The sequence below is a fragment of the Neofelis nebulosa genome, chromosome 8, assembly GCF_028018385.1.
Source record: "Neofelis nebulosa isolate mNeoNeb1 chromosome 8, mNeoNeb1.pri, whole genome shotgun sequence".
Classification (NCBI taxonomy): domain Eukaryota; kingdom Metazoa; phylum Chordata; class Mammalia; order Carnivora; family Felidae; genus Neofelis; species Neofelis nebulosa.
Window position 1 is genome coordinate 111,894,356 of NC_080789.1, and position 12,919 is coordinate 111,907,274.

Below are 12,919 nucleotides of genomic sequence, written 5' to 3' on the forward strand. Positions count from 1 at the left end.
GGCTGAAAGACTAAATATTGTCCATAACTAAGATTAGAGTCCAGCACCTTCAATTCCAGATTCTTGCTAACAGTTCTAGAGTCAGGGTACTTTCAATCTCACGCTTAATGAATGAAAGAACTAGAAAGAATAATCTATGATGGTTTTCTTTACAAGAGATTAATGTTTGGATATTTTTCCAGTCATCTTTCTCCTATATCTGAGGTTTGGGGCTAAGATAGTTACTCTGATTCTCTGTTTGTAGCTTTCCAGAACATTAAATATACAAGGGGGGAAAAGTATGGACTTTTAATTTATGATGCAAGTCTAGGTTCTTTCTTCTGGTACTTCTCCAGTTTTGTTTGTTTTAAACCCTTCCATTTTCTTAATTTCTAGGACTCTTTGATCCTTTTCAATTTTGGGATCCCCAAACTTATTAATGGCTCACTGTTGTCAGGCCAAGGCACACAATATTCCTTAGTGTATATAATATGGTGCTCAACTGCTCAGTACTATAAACTTCTATCCTGAAAGTCTTTCTTGCCCCTAAAGGAAGAGAGCGTATACCAACTAAATGTATGTACTCAGATTTATCCACAGGCAAATATGTGATTTGTTAGAGAACAATCTGAGCAATAGAAACATTATACCTCTCTTCTATTTTGATGCCAACTATAGGGGATAGCTTCATGTATCCTGTACCATTGTTCTTATTTGAAATATTCTTTTCTTCCGGTTTAAGATGGTTACTGTGTTTCAATGCAGAATTCTATCACCATTTTCCAAGATACTTGTTATTATGCATAGTCAAATTTTTACAGGCAAACAATGATTTTTACATAATGGTTTCACTTGTATTATTAATTTGCCTAAGGCACAGTTCACTTTCAGTTTTGCTTTTAATCTCCATCTCTGTACCTCTAATGATGCAATACTTCTGGGAACTAGGTTGGTCATAATGAATTTACAATGTGCAGGAGGCCTAGAATAAAAATCTTTTAGGGTCAAGGAACCAGTGAATGGTCCATTAAAAAAAATCAATTAGCTTCATAATTTAAGGAAACTATTATACTCTGACTTTGTATTTCAGGAACAATTTTTATAAGTATGTTTTATTTAAACTCATGGATCTTGTAATAGAGCGAGTGAATGCATGAGACTTAGTGAATTACATAAGTGGGGCTCGTTTAGTGTTTGGTATTTGGATAAGGCAAACCTTTTGTATGTCCTCCTTTCTGTTCTGACCAGTGGCACTGGCGGTGCTTTGTTGGAGAATGCAAATTGCAACTTCTTTGGGAAGAATTTGAGTGGAGGAATAGATAAAAATAAATAAACCACTGCTTATATTTTCATCATAGCCTTTACTCATTGCGGATTAGTAGTGAAGCATCTCTTTTAACATTATTTACCACTGTAGCTATTTGAATTCCCAAAATTATTTTGGGTGATTTCATATGAAAATAGAAAACCAGGGGCGCCTCACTTGGATAAGTATCTGACTTCTGCTCAGGTCATGATGTCACAGTTTGGGAGTTCAATCCCTGCATCAGGCTCTGTGCTGACAGTTCAGAGCCTGGATCCTGTTTCAGATTCTGTGTCTCATTCTCTCTCTGCCCCTCCCCCACTTGTGCACTAGCTCACCCTCTCTCTCAAAAATAAATAAATGTAAAAAAAAATTTTTTTAAATAGAAAACCTGACATCCTTTAGTTATTAGTTATGACATGTCCCAATCCAAAAAATAGTTTTTTGACCATACACATCCACGAAGCCTGAATATGACTCAAGATATAAATATGGAACAATTGAAAAGACAATGAATGTCATTTCAAATGTGTTCTCCTACCAGGTTAAGATCTATTTAGATAGTTAAAGTAAATTAGATTCTTCTGAGCATGGGTCTGAGATTACATCTGATTTCATTTTTGCTAACTTCCTCCCCTTTCCTTTCTACCTGCTATCATCCTTGGGAGATGGAGTCTTGAATAAATGCTGTTCACATAGGAAGAGCCCAGCATAGATCTGTCCTCTGTCTCTACTAGCCCTGCCCTGCCAAGCAACTTGAGACTGCATGTGTAGGCTCTCTTCCTGAGAAGCAGGGAGTCTGGGGATAATGCCAAGGGTAAAATTAGCTGGTCCCATGATGTGCTATTTTGACTTCTGACTCCAAGCTCTGAACCTAGTTACTTGCCTTCCAGAGATGCTGTTGGCCACATTTGGGCTAGCTGGGGAAATGAAGCAGAGTGATTGGTATTTGGAGCTGAGGTGTGAATTCAGTGCTTGCTGCCTCTTATTGGGTTGTCTTTCAGGTGTGCCTAGGGACAAAGCCCCCATTGGCTCATTTCCACCACAGAAAGATTAGGCTTCAAACTCCTAATAGAATATATTTAATTAAATGATCTGTGTAACTTCAGGCTCACTTAGCTTCCATTATGGTGACCAAGTGTCCGAAGTAATGTTTGGCTTTCTATTGTATTTTTGCTCCAGTGGTACCTCCCCTTAGGCTTTAAAGGTTGATATTGAACAGTGTAGTGTGGGAGTTTCCCAAACAATGTTTAGCAGTAGAAAAAGGGTTCCACAATGCAAATCTCTTTGAGAAACACTTGGTTAAGCCAATTGATGCATATTTCTTTACTCCATTATATCTCAAAACTCTAATTATGTTAATGTACCTTGTGAGTTACCAAGATATGAATAGAGATTCATCATTTCCTAACTCATTTATTCACAGAACATCCCCCTTCACTTTTTGTTTTCTGTGGAATACTAACATCTCAGAATTCAGTCACTTGGGAAATACTGGCAAAGACCATTGGCTCCTGGGTCAGCCATATCCAGCTCATTCATCTAACTGACTGTGGAACTCAAGGTTGATTGTTTCCCAGAATCATGAGCAAATGTAGAACCACTGTTGGTGATCTGTCTATATTTCATGGCTTCTGTTTTGTCTACTTATGCATCTTATTTCTGTTCTGTCTTTCATTTTCCATTGTTTTCTTCCCCTCATGTTTTTACCTGTTTAAAACATGTACCTTTTTAAGGTCTACATCTAATGTATTCTAATTCTAAATCTATACACAATTTGAAAGAAAAAACATAAATTTAAGCCCGGAAAATAAAAATTTATCTGTAATAACATCACTGTTAACATACTAGACTATGCCTTTCCAATTTATTTCCTATAAAATATGTATTTCCACACATGCATACTTTCAAAAAGCTAAATCTATTTTCATTTTGATTTATTTTGCATTTTTGTACATTCTTAGAAAACCATGTTAAATTTTTTTCTGGAACAAGGTCAAGTCTGTATGAACAGATGGATGGATGGGAAGGAAGGACAGAAAGAAGGAAAAAGGTCTGAAAGATGAAATCTCTGTACTATCTGGCCAGATTCCTCAACTCTGAAATATTTACTTCATATGTTATTCATTCTATTATATATATGATGCTAACTGGCTTGCATTTTGTATTACTCAGCAAGGGATACTTGTTCTGATATTCTTATCTGTATCTATGTAGTAAGTTGTTCTTGGAAGTATTTTAAAGGGGACTGAATGATTCTAGTGGAGACATGAAAAAGTTAAGTGAATTTCTTATGAAATTCTCCCAGTATGTGAAGGATATTTATAAATCTGCTAAGGAAATGTATGGCTAGAAATGTTCCATTATTCAAAGAGATAATCCTTCTTAAATGCTCGTGTTTCCAGTACTGGGGCCATTAAACTGTATGTACTGCACGTGCTACACCCAGTTCTCGGTGCATCATTTTGCAACTTTGTGTGGCATTTCTGCATATGGTTCCCATTCACTGGCATTTCTTTTTTCGGTTTTACCAGTTGTTTCCAATATCTGCTTTGTGTAATTACTTGAAATTTTGATAGAAACTTTTTTTGTGGTGTTTCTTAGTTGGTAAGATCCTTTTCAAAAGATGCAGAAGTTAACATTTAAGCTAACATTTAAAAATATTATAATGTAGTAGTAAAGTGTGTTTAAAGTGCATGGATAAAAAGTTTGTGAAATTACAGGAGAAACAATCAATAAAGCAGTAATAGGTGTATTCCCCGTGTATCTGAAAGAGAAGAGAAATTTTTACTCATTTTGGCTTCAAACTTAGTATTCAGGCTCCCTGAATTCTGACCGTAGAACCCAGGTAACCTGGATAATCTTTGCATTTAGATCACATATTGTCATTCGAACAAAGCTTAACTTTTAAAAAGTAACCTCTTAGAAAATCTACATTTTTCTATCCTGTAGCAGAATTTTCCATATTTTCTCTGACCTCTTCAGTCCTTCAGAAAAATCACCTCTAATCACTGAAATTAGTTTCATCAGACATTTTTTAGAAAAATTCATTGTTGCAGGTGAACAAAAATTTTAAACAGTCTGTTAACTATGTGGAAGTTCACTAGTTAGACCAATATTGAGCATGTGTATGTGTGTGTGTGCGTGCATGTGTGTGTTTGGAATGGATTTTGTTGAGAGAACATAACTGGAGTAGGAAAAGGCAGTTTTGTATTTGATGAGAACCGTCTTAGATGTATTTGGCATTGCGGCATCTGTTTGAGTTGGAAATAACTGTAGGTGCTTTGTTACTCATAGTCAGAACATAATGTGAGTGGATGAGTATCTGTAAGACTGTGTGTGTTTTGGTTTGTGAAAAATTATTCTAGTGTTTCATTAGTCAGCATAAAGAGAAGTTTTTGTTGTTTCACAATATGTTACACATACCATATGATGGTCTAAATTTTGTGTTATGTTGTTCTTCCTTCTCTCAGGGATCCCTTACCTTTGTTAAGAGGGAGAAAAGATTTAAGTCTGTTAACATTACAAAATTGATATAAGGCAATACAACCAATGCGAAAATAACTAACTGCAGAGCTTTGGGAAGGTAATAGGTTGACAGGCTAGAGTTAATAATGAACACTCTCCAGAGATGGTAATTTGGAGTCTAGATCTAGTTCTTAAGAACTTAGGTATTTAGCAAAGTGGAGAAATTCTACACCCATATGTAGGCACAGGGGCTCATAGGAAGGAGGTGTTCTTCTAACTCCTTAGATTCTGTGGTTTTGTGTTAGTCATTTGTGGTATCTCTGTGAATGCTTTTTTTTTTTAATCTCTTTTTCAACTTTTAGCCATATGTATATACATATATATGTGTGTGTATGTATATATGTATATATGTATATATTCAAATATATACATATATGTATATATTCAAATATGCACTTATATTCATATATACATATATATGTTTATTTTAGAGAGAGAGAGAGCATGAGCAGGGGAGAGGGGCAGGGGGAGAGAGAGAGAGAATCTAAAGCAGGCTCTGCTCTCAGCACAAAGGTGGATGTGGTGCTCAATCCCATGACTGTGAGCCAAAACCAAGAGTTGGATGCTCAACCAATTGAGTCACCCAGGCGAACCACCATTTAATATTTTAAAACTGATATCGTTTCACTTTTAGTATTAAGGGATGAAGCTTAACTTTTCCCCACCTATTGTACGATTCCACTGTGGATTTGTACAACTTGCCATTTTCCCTTGAACAGGAAATGTACCTTCAAAACAGTTGGTCCTAGTCATGAATTTTTTTTTTTCGGGACCCATTTAGAATATGGAAGTCTTTTCGTCCCAATTATCTTTTACCTCAATATTACCAAGAGATAAAATCCCACTTAAAATGATGGCTGTTTTCAAAGTAAGAAATTTAGTGGAATATTGTCCCTCTCTTCGGAGTTTGGCATTGATGCCAAATTGGAAGCTTCTGTGTTGGGAGGAGCCAGTTGTGGGATTTATGTAGCAGGGTTGCCTGATGGATTGAGGAGTTGAGCCACAGTATTTCTGAAGTCTTCCATCTGATGAGGTGTTTTAAGGGGCAAATACAGCATTCATTCAGTTGACCACAAGCTACTATTAAACTGAACCATTGCTTCCAGTTATATTGTAGTTTAAATTTCATTCTGCCATGCATTTAGGTTTTATTTGATGAATGTCTGTAATACTGATTTTCAGAGAGAGGAAATACTGTGAGGAAAAGATCTTTGTTCCCAGAATGAGGCTTCTGGATGGCAGGCCAATAAGTTGGGGATAAAATATTTCCCAAAAGAGTTGATTGCAAGGTTTTAAACATTGTTTTGAAGATACTTAACAACTATCTGATATGTAGCAATGCAACATTCATTTTAATGTTTTTTTGGAAACTAATATTAGTATATTTTATCTTCTGCAGACATTTACAGCATTTTTATTAACATTATTAAAGGTCAATTTCTATTTCTTGGAGTGTTCTAAAAAATGCACCATGGTTGTTCCATGTATCGAAGTTTTGTTATATTGGAGGTGACGTATTTAGGATTTAAGTAGACCATTGATTTCCATCCTGAGGAGTTGGTCACTCGGTAGTGATTCTCATGCCTGTACCTTTTCTGGATATATGAAGACCATACTTCATAGTCATAAAACAGTTATTTTCATCTTACTCTACTGCAATTAGTGCTAAAAGCCATTTATTGTAAAAGCAAAAAATCCTAATGAATAGAAATGTTACAAGAACAGAAGTCTTGTGTGTCTTCATCATGCATCATCCATTTTAATTAGAGAAAAAGGTGGTGAACACTGTGACAAGAGTCTAGAATTAAAATCATTAATTGATGTCAAGCTGAAGAGAGACTGTTAGCATGAATTTAGTGACAGCAGGAAAGAAATTAACCTTATTACTTTATTTAGTATATTACATTATTTTGTGTATTGTTTTCTATGCAGGTTCAAGGCAATTTCATTATCATAGTGCAAGATACTTTTCTTTTTTTTTTTACCAAAAGGGTGAGAATATTTATATTCGAACATAACAGACTGATATGATAAATTCTTCACTTGTTAAAAGTCTTACAAAGTTTTAAAAGTTTTGTTTTTGTTTATATTTCAAGAGCAGGAAAATAGTGCACGATGATGTTGCCCATCAACATCAGTCACTACGGCTGTCTGCTCTCAGAATAGTTCTCTTGTATAACTATGAAGGACTATCTGAAACGCTTACAGCAATAGACATTTATTTCTTTGGCTAAGTTTTGGGCTAATCAGTTACTTCTGTGATTGCTGAAGTTTGGCCCAAGATAAATAGGAGGGATAATGCTAAACAACAACCTGACTGTTCAGAAAAACGAATGGCTCTCACATCTTAGAGATAATTTGTGACCTGAGGGTCATGATAAAAGAATAGAAGAGGTGTCCTTTCATAGCACTGACCATCTGGAACTATTATTAAAGGCTGAACTGCAGTATAATCACTGTCTTTTTTTTTTTTAAGTTTCCTTAAGAAACTATATTATTTTCATTAAGATGCCAAAGATATTTTCTCCCCTGATCCAAATATTTCTTTTCTAATATAAATCTCTCAAGAAATAATGAAAATATATTACATGTAAATATAACATGGTTGCGTTCCAAAGTCCCATTTCTCACTTTACAATAAACAAGACATTCAAGTATAAGAGTATATAATAAAGAAAATTATTTGTTAATTTGACTGTGAATTGTCACTACAATTCACAAACCATAGTGTGTTCCTGGTTTTAAAAATCTACTTTTCAGTGTCATTTGCACAGCAGCAGGCTTCATTAGCAATGATTCCTAGAATGAACTTGAAAATGCACGTTAGTCCAAGCTGGTAACCAGATTCTTTAGCCTGCTGTGGCACTAGCCCCACTTCCTGAGCCACAGGTATGCTACAGTTTCATTCTGAGGTTTCCGTCACAAGTGTGAGCTGCCAGGGAAGAAAGGAGGGATGCAAACAGCTTTTGTGGCTTGGGGATAAATTCATTGGTGACGACAAGATAAACAATAAAAATATTAAGTTCATATGTTATTGGAGCTTAGACAAAAATTAATGCCTTTAGACGGTGCTATAGACGTGACTATGTTTATTGGATTCAATGATTAGTGGCAACTAGTAATAATGTACAAATTTGGGTAAAAGAAAGCAAATGGGACTGGGCTTTATGAATAGTACCGCATGCTACTGTTGACCACTTCTGAGCAATTGACTTGATAGAAATTGAGTCCCAAAATGAAGATTAGTTTCTGTGTAATTTGGAACAAAAGAGCATTCAATTCCAGGGCCCATCAATAATATATTGAAACAATTGTGCAAGAAGTTTGGGGAGATTATTTAGGTTTTGTGCTTCCCTTGAGAAGAGAATGTTCACATTCTCTTTTTCTGGTGGCTTCTTCTGTTAACAGGGCTGCATTTTCTAACATAAGTAAACTGGATTTTCTTCACTTTCCGTGGACTGAAGTTCAGCTACCATAGGGTTCACTCATTTATAAACCAATCCATTACTGTCTTTGATTTTAGGGGGTTCTCCTAAAATATGGAGAGTTTGGCTTTATATCTATGGTAGCCCTCCAAATTTCTACAGGTTCCCAAACTTCAAGACTTATGTGAATGCCCAGTCATCCTGGATATTACCTGTAGTTAGGTGATTGTCTGATGGTATCACATATAGTAGTAAAGTGGATTGTCAGATAAGTGATCATAAATGAGCTTCAAATAATATCCCATTGAATTGAAGAAAGAAGTAATTTCTCCCTTCTGTAGTTTTTCCTGCCTGAATACAGAGTCAAAAAGACAGTATGATGCAAAGAATAAAATTATCTCTGAACTTATATGAACTTTTCATCATGAATATCTAATATTTAGTAGTAATCAGCCTTTATAATAACATCCTTGACTGTTATAATCACTCCTAAATGAATAAGTAGACTAGACTATAATAAGAATTCTAGTATAAATTTAGCTAAATTTGACATTAGAATTTGACTTACTATTTCTCCTATGGGTATTATGTCTGTGGGACTTTTATTTATTAGAATCTAGGACCCTTCCTGATTAAAAAAAAAATTAACTTTTCAGTAGTCTCTTATAAATTAAGTTATTGGTTTTCACCTCATGAAATAAGGTCCTTCTAGGGAGGTTTTGGGAAAATGTGAAGCGTTTTTGCTTGCCTCCATGTCTGAGGACACTGCTTGATGACATTCAGCGATAAGCAGTTGTGCACAATAACAAATGATCCTTTCTCAAATGTCACTGGACCCCTGTTGAGGAGCACTAAGCTAGGTGAATTTAAGTACTTCCATTTCATAGCCTGGAAATAAAAGAAATTAGAAAAAAATGACCTAGCAGTTCCAAAATTCAGATAAACAAGACTGGCATAATGGTGATAGCCTTGATGTAAGAAGAAAACAAGGGAGAAAAATGCAAATTTTGCTCGCAATGCTGTGTGACAACTTTCTGGGTTTTTAAAAACTTTTTATTTTGGATTAATTTTTGATTGACAGGAAGTTGCAAAGACGGTACAAAGAAGTCTTGTGTAGCCTTTATCCAGTTACCCTAAACTGTTACATCATACATGCCTATAGTACAATATCTAAACCAGGAAACTGGCATTGGTGCCATGTGTATACATAGTTCTGTGTCATGTAATCACATGTGTGGTTCATGTAACCACCAATGCAATTAAGAAACAACTGTTCCATTGCAAAGATCTTCCTCGTGCTAATCTGTTATGGTCACACCCACCCCCCTGCTCTCACCGTTGCTAAACCCCACCGTGATCACCATCACCCCATTGTGTTCTGTTCACCATGTCTATAATTTTGTCATTTTGAGAATGCTATATAAATGAATTCTTATAACATGTGACCTTTGAGATTGACTTTTTTTTCCCACATAGTTTAATAATGCCCCTGAGATTGATTCCAGTTGCTGTGTATATTAATAGTCTGTTCATTTGTATTGCTGTGTGGTACTCTTTGATAAGGATATACTTTGGTTCGCTTGACCATTCACTTATTGTTGCATATTTTGGTTATTTCCTGTTTTCGAATATTAGAAACAAAGTGTCTATGAACAATTGTGTACAGGTCTTTGCATGGACTTAAGTTTCTATTTCTTTGGGATAAATGCCCAGAAGTGCAATTGCTGAATGGGATGGTAAGTGCATGTCTAGTTTTGTGAGAAACTGCGAGACTGTTTTCCAGCTGATGGTACCATTTTACATTTCCACCAGTAATGTATGTTAGATGCAGTTTCCTTGCATCCTTGCTAGCAATTGATATTCTCACTTTTTTAGCTGATCTGATAGGTGTGTAGTGGTAGCTCATTTTGGTCTTAATTTGCATTTCCCTAATGGCTGCTGTTGTTGAACATTTTTATCTGCTTATTTGTTATCAGTATATACTTCTCAGAGAAATAGATTGCTTCTTGTCTTTTGCCCTTCTAATTGGATTGTTGTTCTCATTGTTGAGTGTTAGGTATTCCCTGTATATTCTGGACATGACTTCTTTGTCAAATATGTGGTTTACAAATATTTTCTCTTGGTCTGTACTTGTCTTTTCATTGTCCTATTAGAGCCTTTCAGAGAGGAAATGCTTTTAGTTTTGGTGACGTTGAATTTATTTGTCTTTTCTTTTATGGATGATACTTTTAGTATTCCTAAGAATTATTCTGCAAGTGTTAGGTCCTGACAATTTTCTTCTAAAGTATTAAAGTATTACATTTTTACATTTAAATTTATAATCCATTTTGGGTTATTTTGTATAACGTACGATGTTTAAATCCAGGGTGCTTTGTTTTTTGTTTTGTTTTGTTTTTGTTTTTGCATAAGAATATTTAATTGTTCCAGCACTGTTTATTGAAAAGAATGCTTTATTCTATTGAATTGATTTTGCACAATTAAAAGAAATCAGTTGGCCATACTTGGCTATTTCTGGATTCTTTATTCTGTTCCTCTGATCTGTGTATCTGTCCCTCCACAGATACCACATAGTCTTGATTACCATGGCTGTATTCCATCTCAAAATCAGGAAGTGTGATTTTTCCCAGTTTATTATTCTTTTTTTTTTTTTTTTTTTTTTTTACAATTGTTTAGCTACTCTATCCTTTTTCTTTCTATATAAATTTGAAAATAATCTTGTCTATATCTGCAAGAATCTTCCTGGGGTTTTTACAGGAATTATATTAAGCCTGGATTTCAACTTGGAGAGAATTGACTTCTTTACTATGTTGAGTCTTTGATTCATGATCACAGTAAATCTCTCCATGTTTTAGATTTTCTTTGATATTTTTCATCAACATTTTATAGTTTTCAGCATACAAGTTGTATGCATGTTTTGTTAGATTTATCTATATATGTTTATACATATCTATAAACCAACCTTTAGTTTATCTGTGTATCTGTATATTTATGTATATATTCCATTTTTTAGTGCTTGTAAATGACATCATATTCTTAATTTCAGCACCCATGTTCATTGACAGCATATAGAAATACAATGGATTTTTGTGTATTAATGATGTATCTTGTTACTTTGCTGAACTCGATCTTTAGTTCTAGGAAACTTTGAGATTTCTTGGGGTTTTCTGTGTATGTAGACCTGCAAATATATCATTATGTCATCCACAATTATTTGTTTTTTCCCAATCTGTGTACCACCCATTTCTTTTTCTAGGCTGATTGCACTGTCTAGAATTTCCAGCACTATGAGGGAGCAGACATCCCTACCCTTTTCTTCGTCTTAAGATTCAGTTTTCGGGGCTCCCGCGTGGCTCAGTTGGTTAAGAATCTGACTTGGGCTCAGGTCATGGTCTCGTGGTTCATGGGTTCTAGTCCTGTGTTGGGCTCTGTGCTGACAGCTCAGAGCCTGGAGCCTGCCTTGGATTCTGGGTCTCCCTCTCTCTCTACCCCTCCCCCACTCATGTTCTGTCTCTCTCTCTCTCTCTCTCTCAAAAAAAGAAACATTATAAAATATTTAAAATAAAAAAAAGATTCAGTTTTTCTCCATGATGTATAATGTATGATGTTACTAATAGGTTTTTTGTAGATGCTCTTTATCAAGTTTAGGAAGTTAGTTATGCTCTATTACTAGTTTTTTTAGAGCTTCTGTCATGTTGGGTATTGAATTTTTTCAGATGCTTTTTCTGCATCAATTCATATGATCATGTGATTTTCTTCTTTAGCCTGTTAATAGGTTGGATTACACTGATTGATTTTTGAGTGTTGGACCAGCCTTGAATTACTACAATAAACATCACTTGGTCATGTTATATAATCTTTTTTACATAGTGCTAAATTCTACTTGGTAATATTTTGCAAAAGATTTTTAATTCTATATTCATGAGGGATATTGGTCCATAGTTTGTTTGTTTTTTAATTTTTTTATGCTTTCTGTGGCTTTTGTATCTTTTCTGTATTAGTTTGTATATATATTTATGTCATTTATGCTAGCAGTGGTCTGCATCAGATATGATAAAAACAAATAACTTTGTCATGAAATGTTAAGCACAGTCTAAAATATTACTTTATATAAATAAGACTTCACTTTTAAGTATACATTTAAATTTGTAAATATTTAATAGAAATGCTTTTCCCAACAAAAATCATTAAAATTCTATTGAAAGTAGTTTAATTATTTTTAGATAGCTGAAATCAACCTAGGATATAAATTATATCAGTATATTATAGGTTGAAAAGACCTTTCTACCAAGTAGCTCAATAAAATCTTAGGAAATATTTAAACAATCTTCAGTAAAAGTGGTTATTTATGATCTGTTTCTTAGTTATAACACACTCAAGATTTATTTTAGAATTTGATTGGATGCATGCCTTCTTGTCCTTAATCTCAGGATTTACCAATTCTGTATACATCACATAAAATCAAAGCTGGTGTTATTAAACAGATCTTCTTTTGCCATTAATAGAGAAATTATGGGTGTGGATTATGTTTAGGCTTTGTAATATGTTGAATGTGTATGGTATATTTATAATGAGTAAGATGTATACATTATGCACTCACACATAAATATATAAATATATAGCATGTGTGTGAGTGTGTAACTTTAAGAAAAATCACTTGCCTTAAAAAAATTCATGAGTAAGACCC

General features: G+C 34.5%; 1 protein-coding gene across 20 annotated transcripts in view; it reads left to right on the forward strand.

Annotated features, from left to right (window-relative positions):
* The window catches only part of PARD3 (par-3 family cell polarity regulator), a 668,338-nt gene that overhangs the window by 497,958 nt on the left and 157,461 nt on the right, over positions 1–12,919 (forward strand). The gene's annotated exons all lie outside the window — the stretch shown is intronic.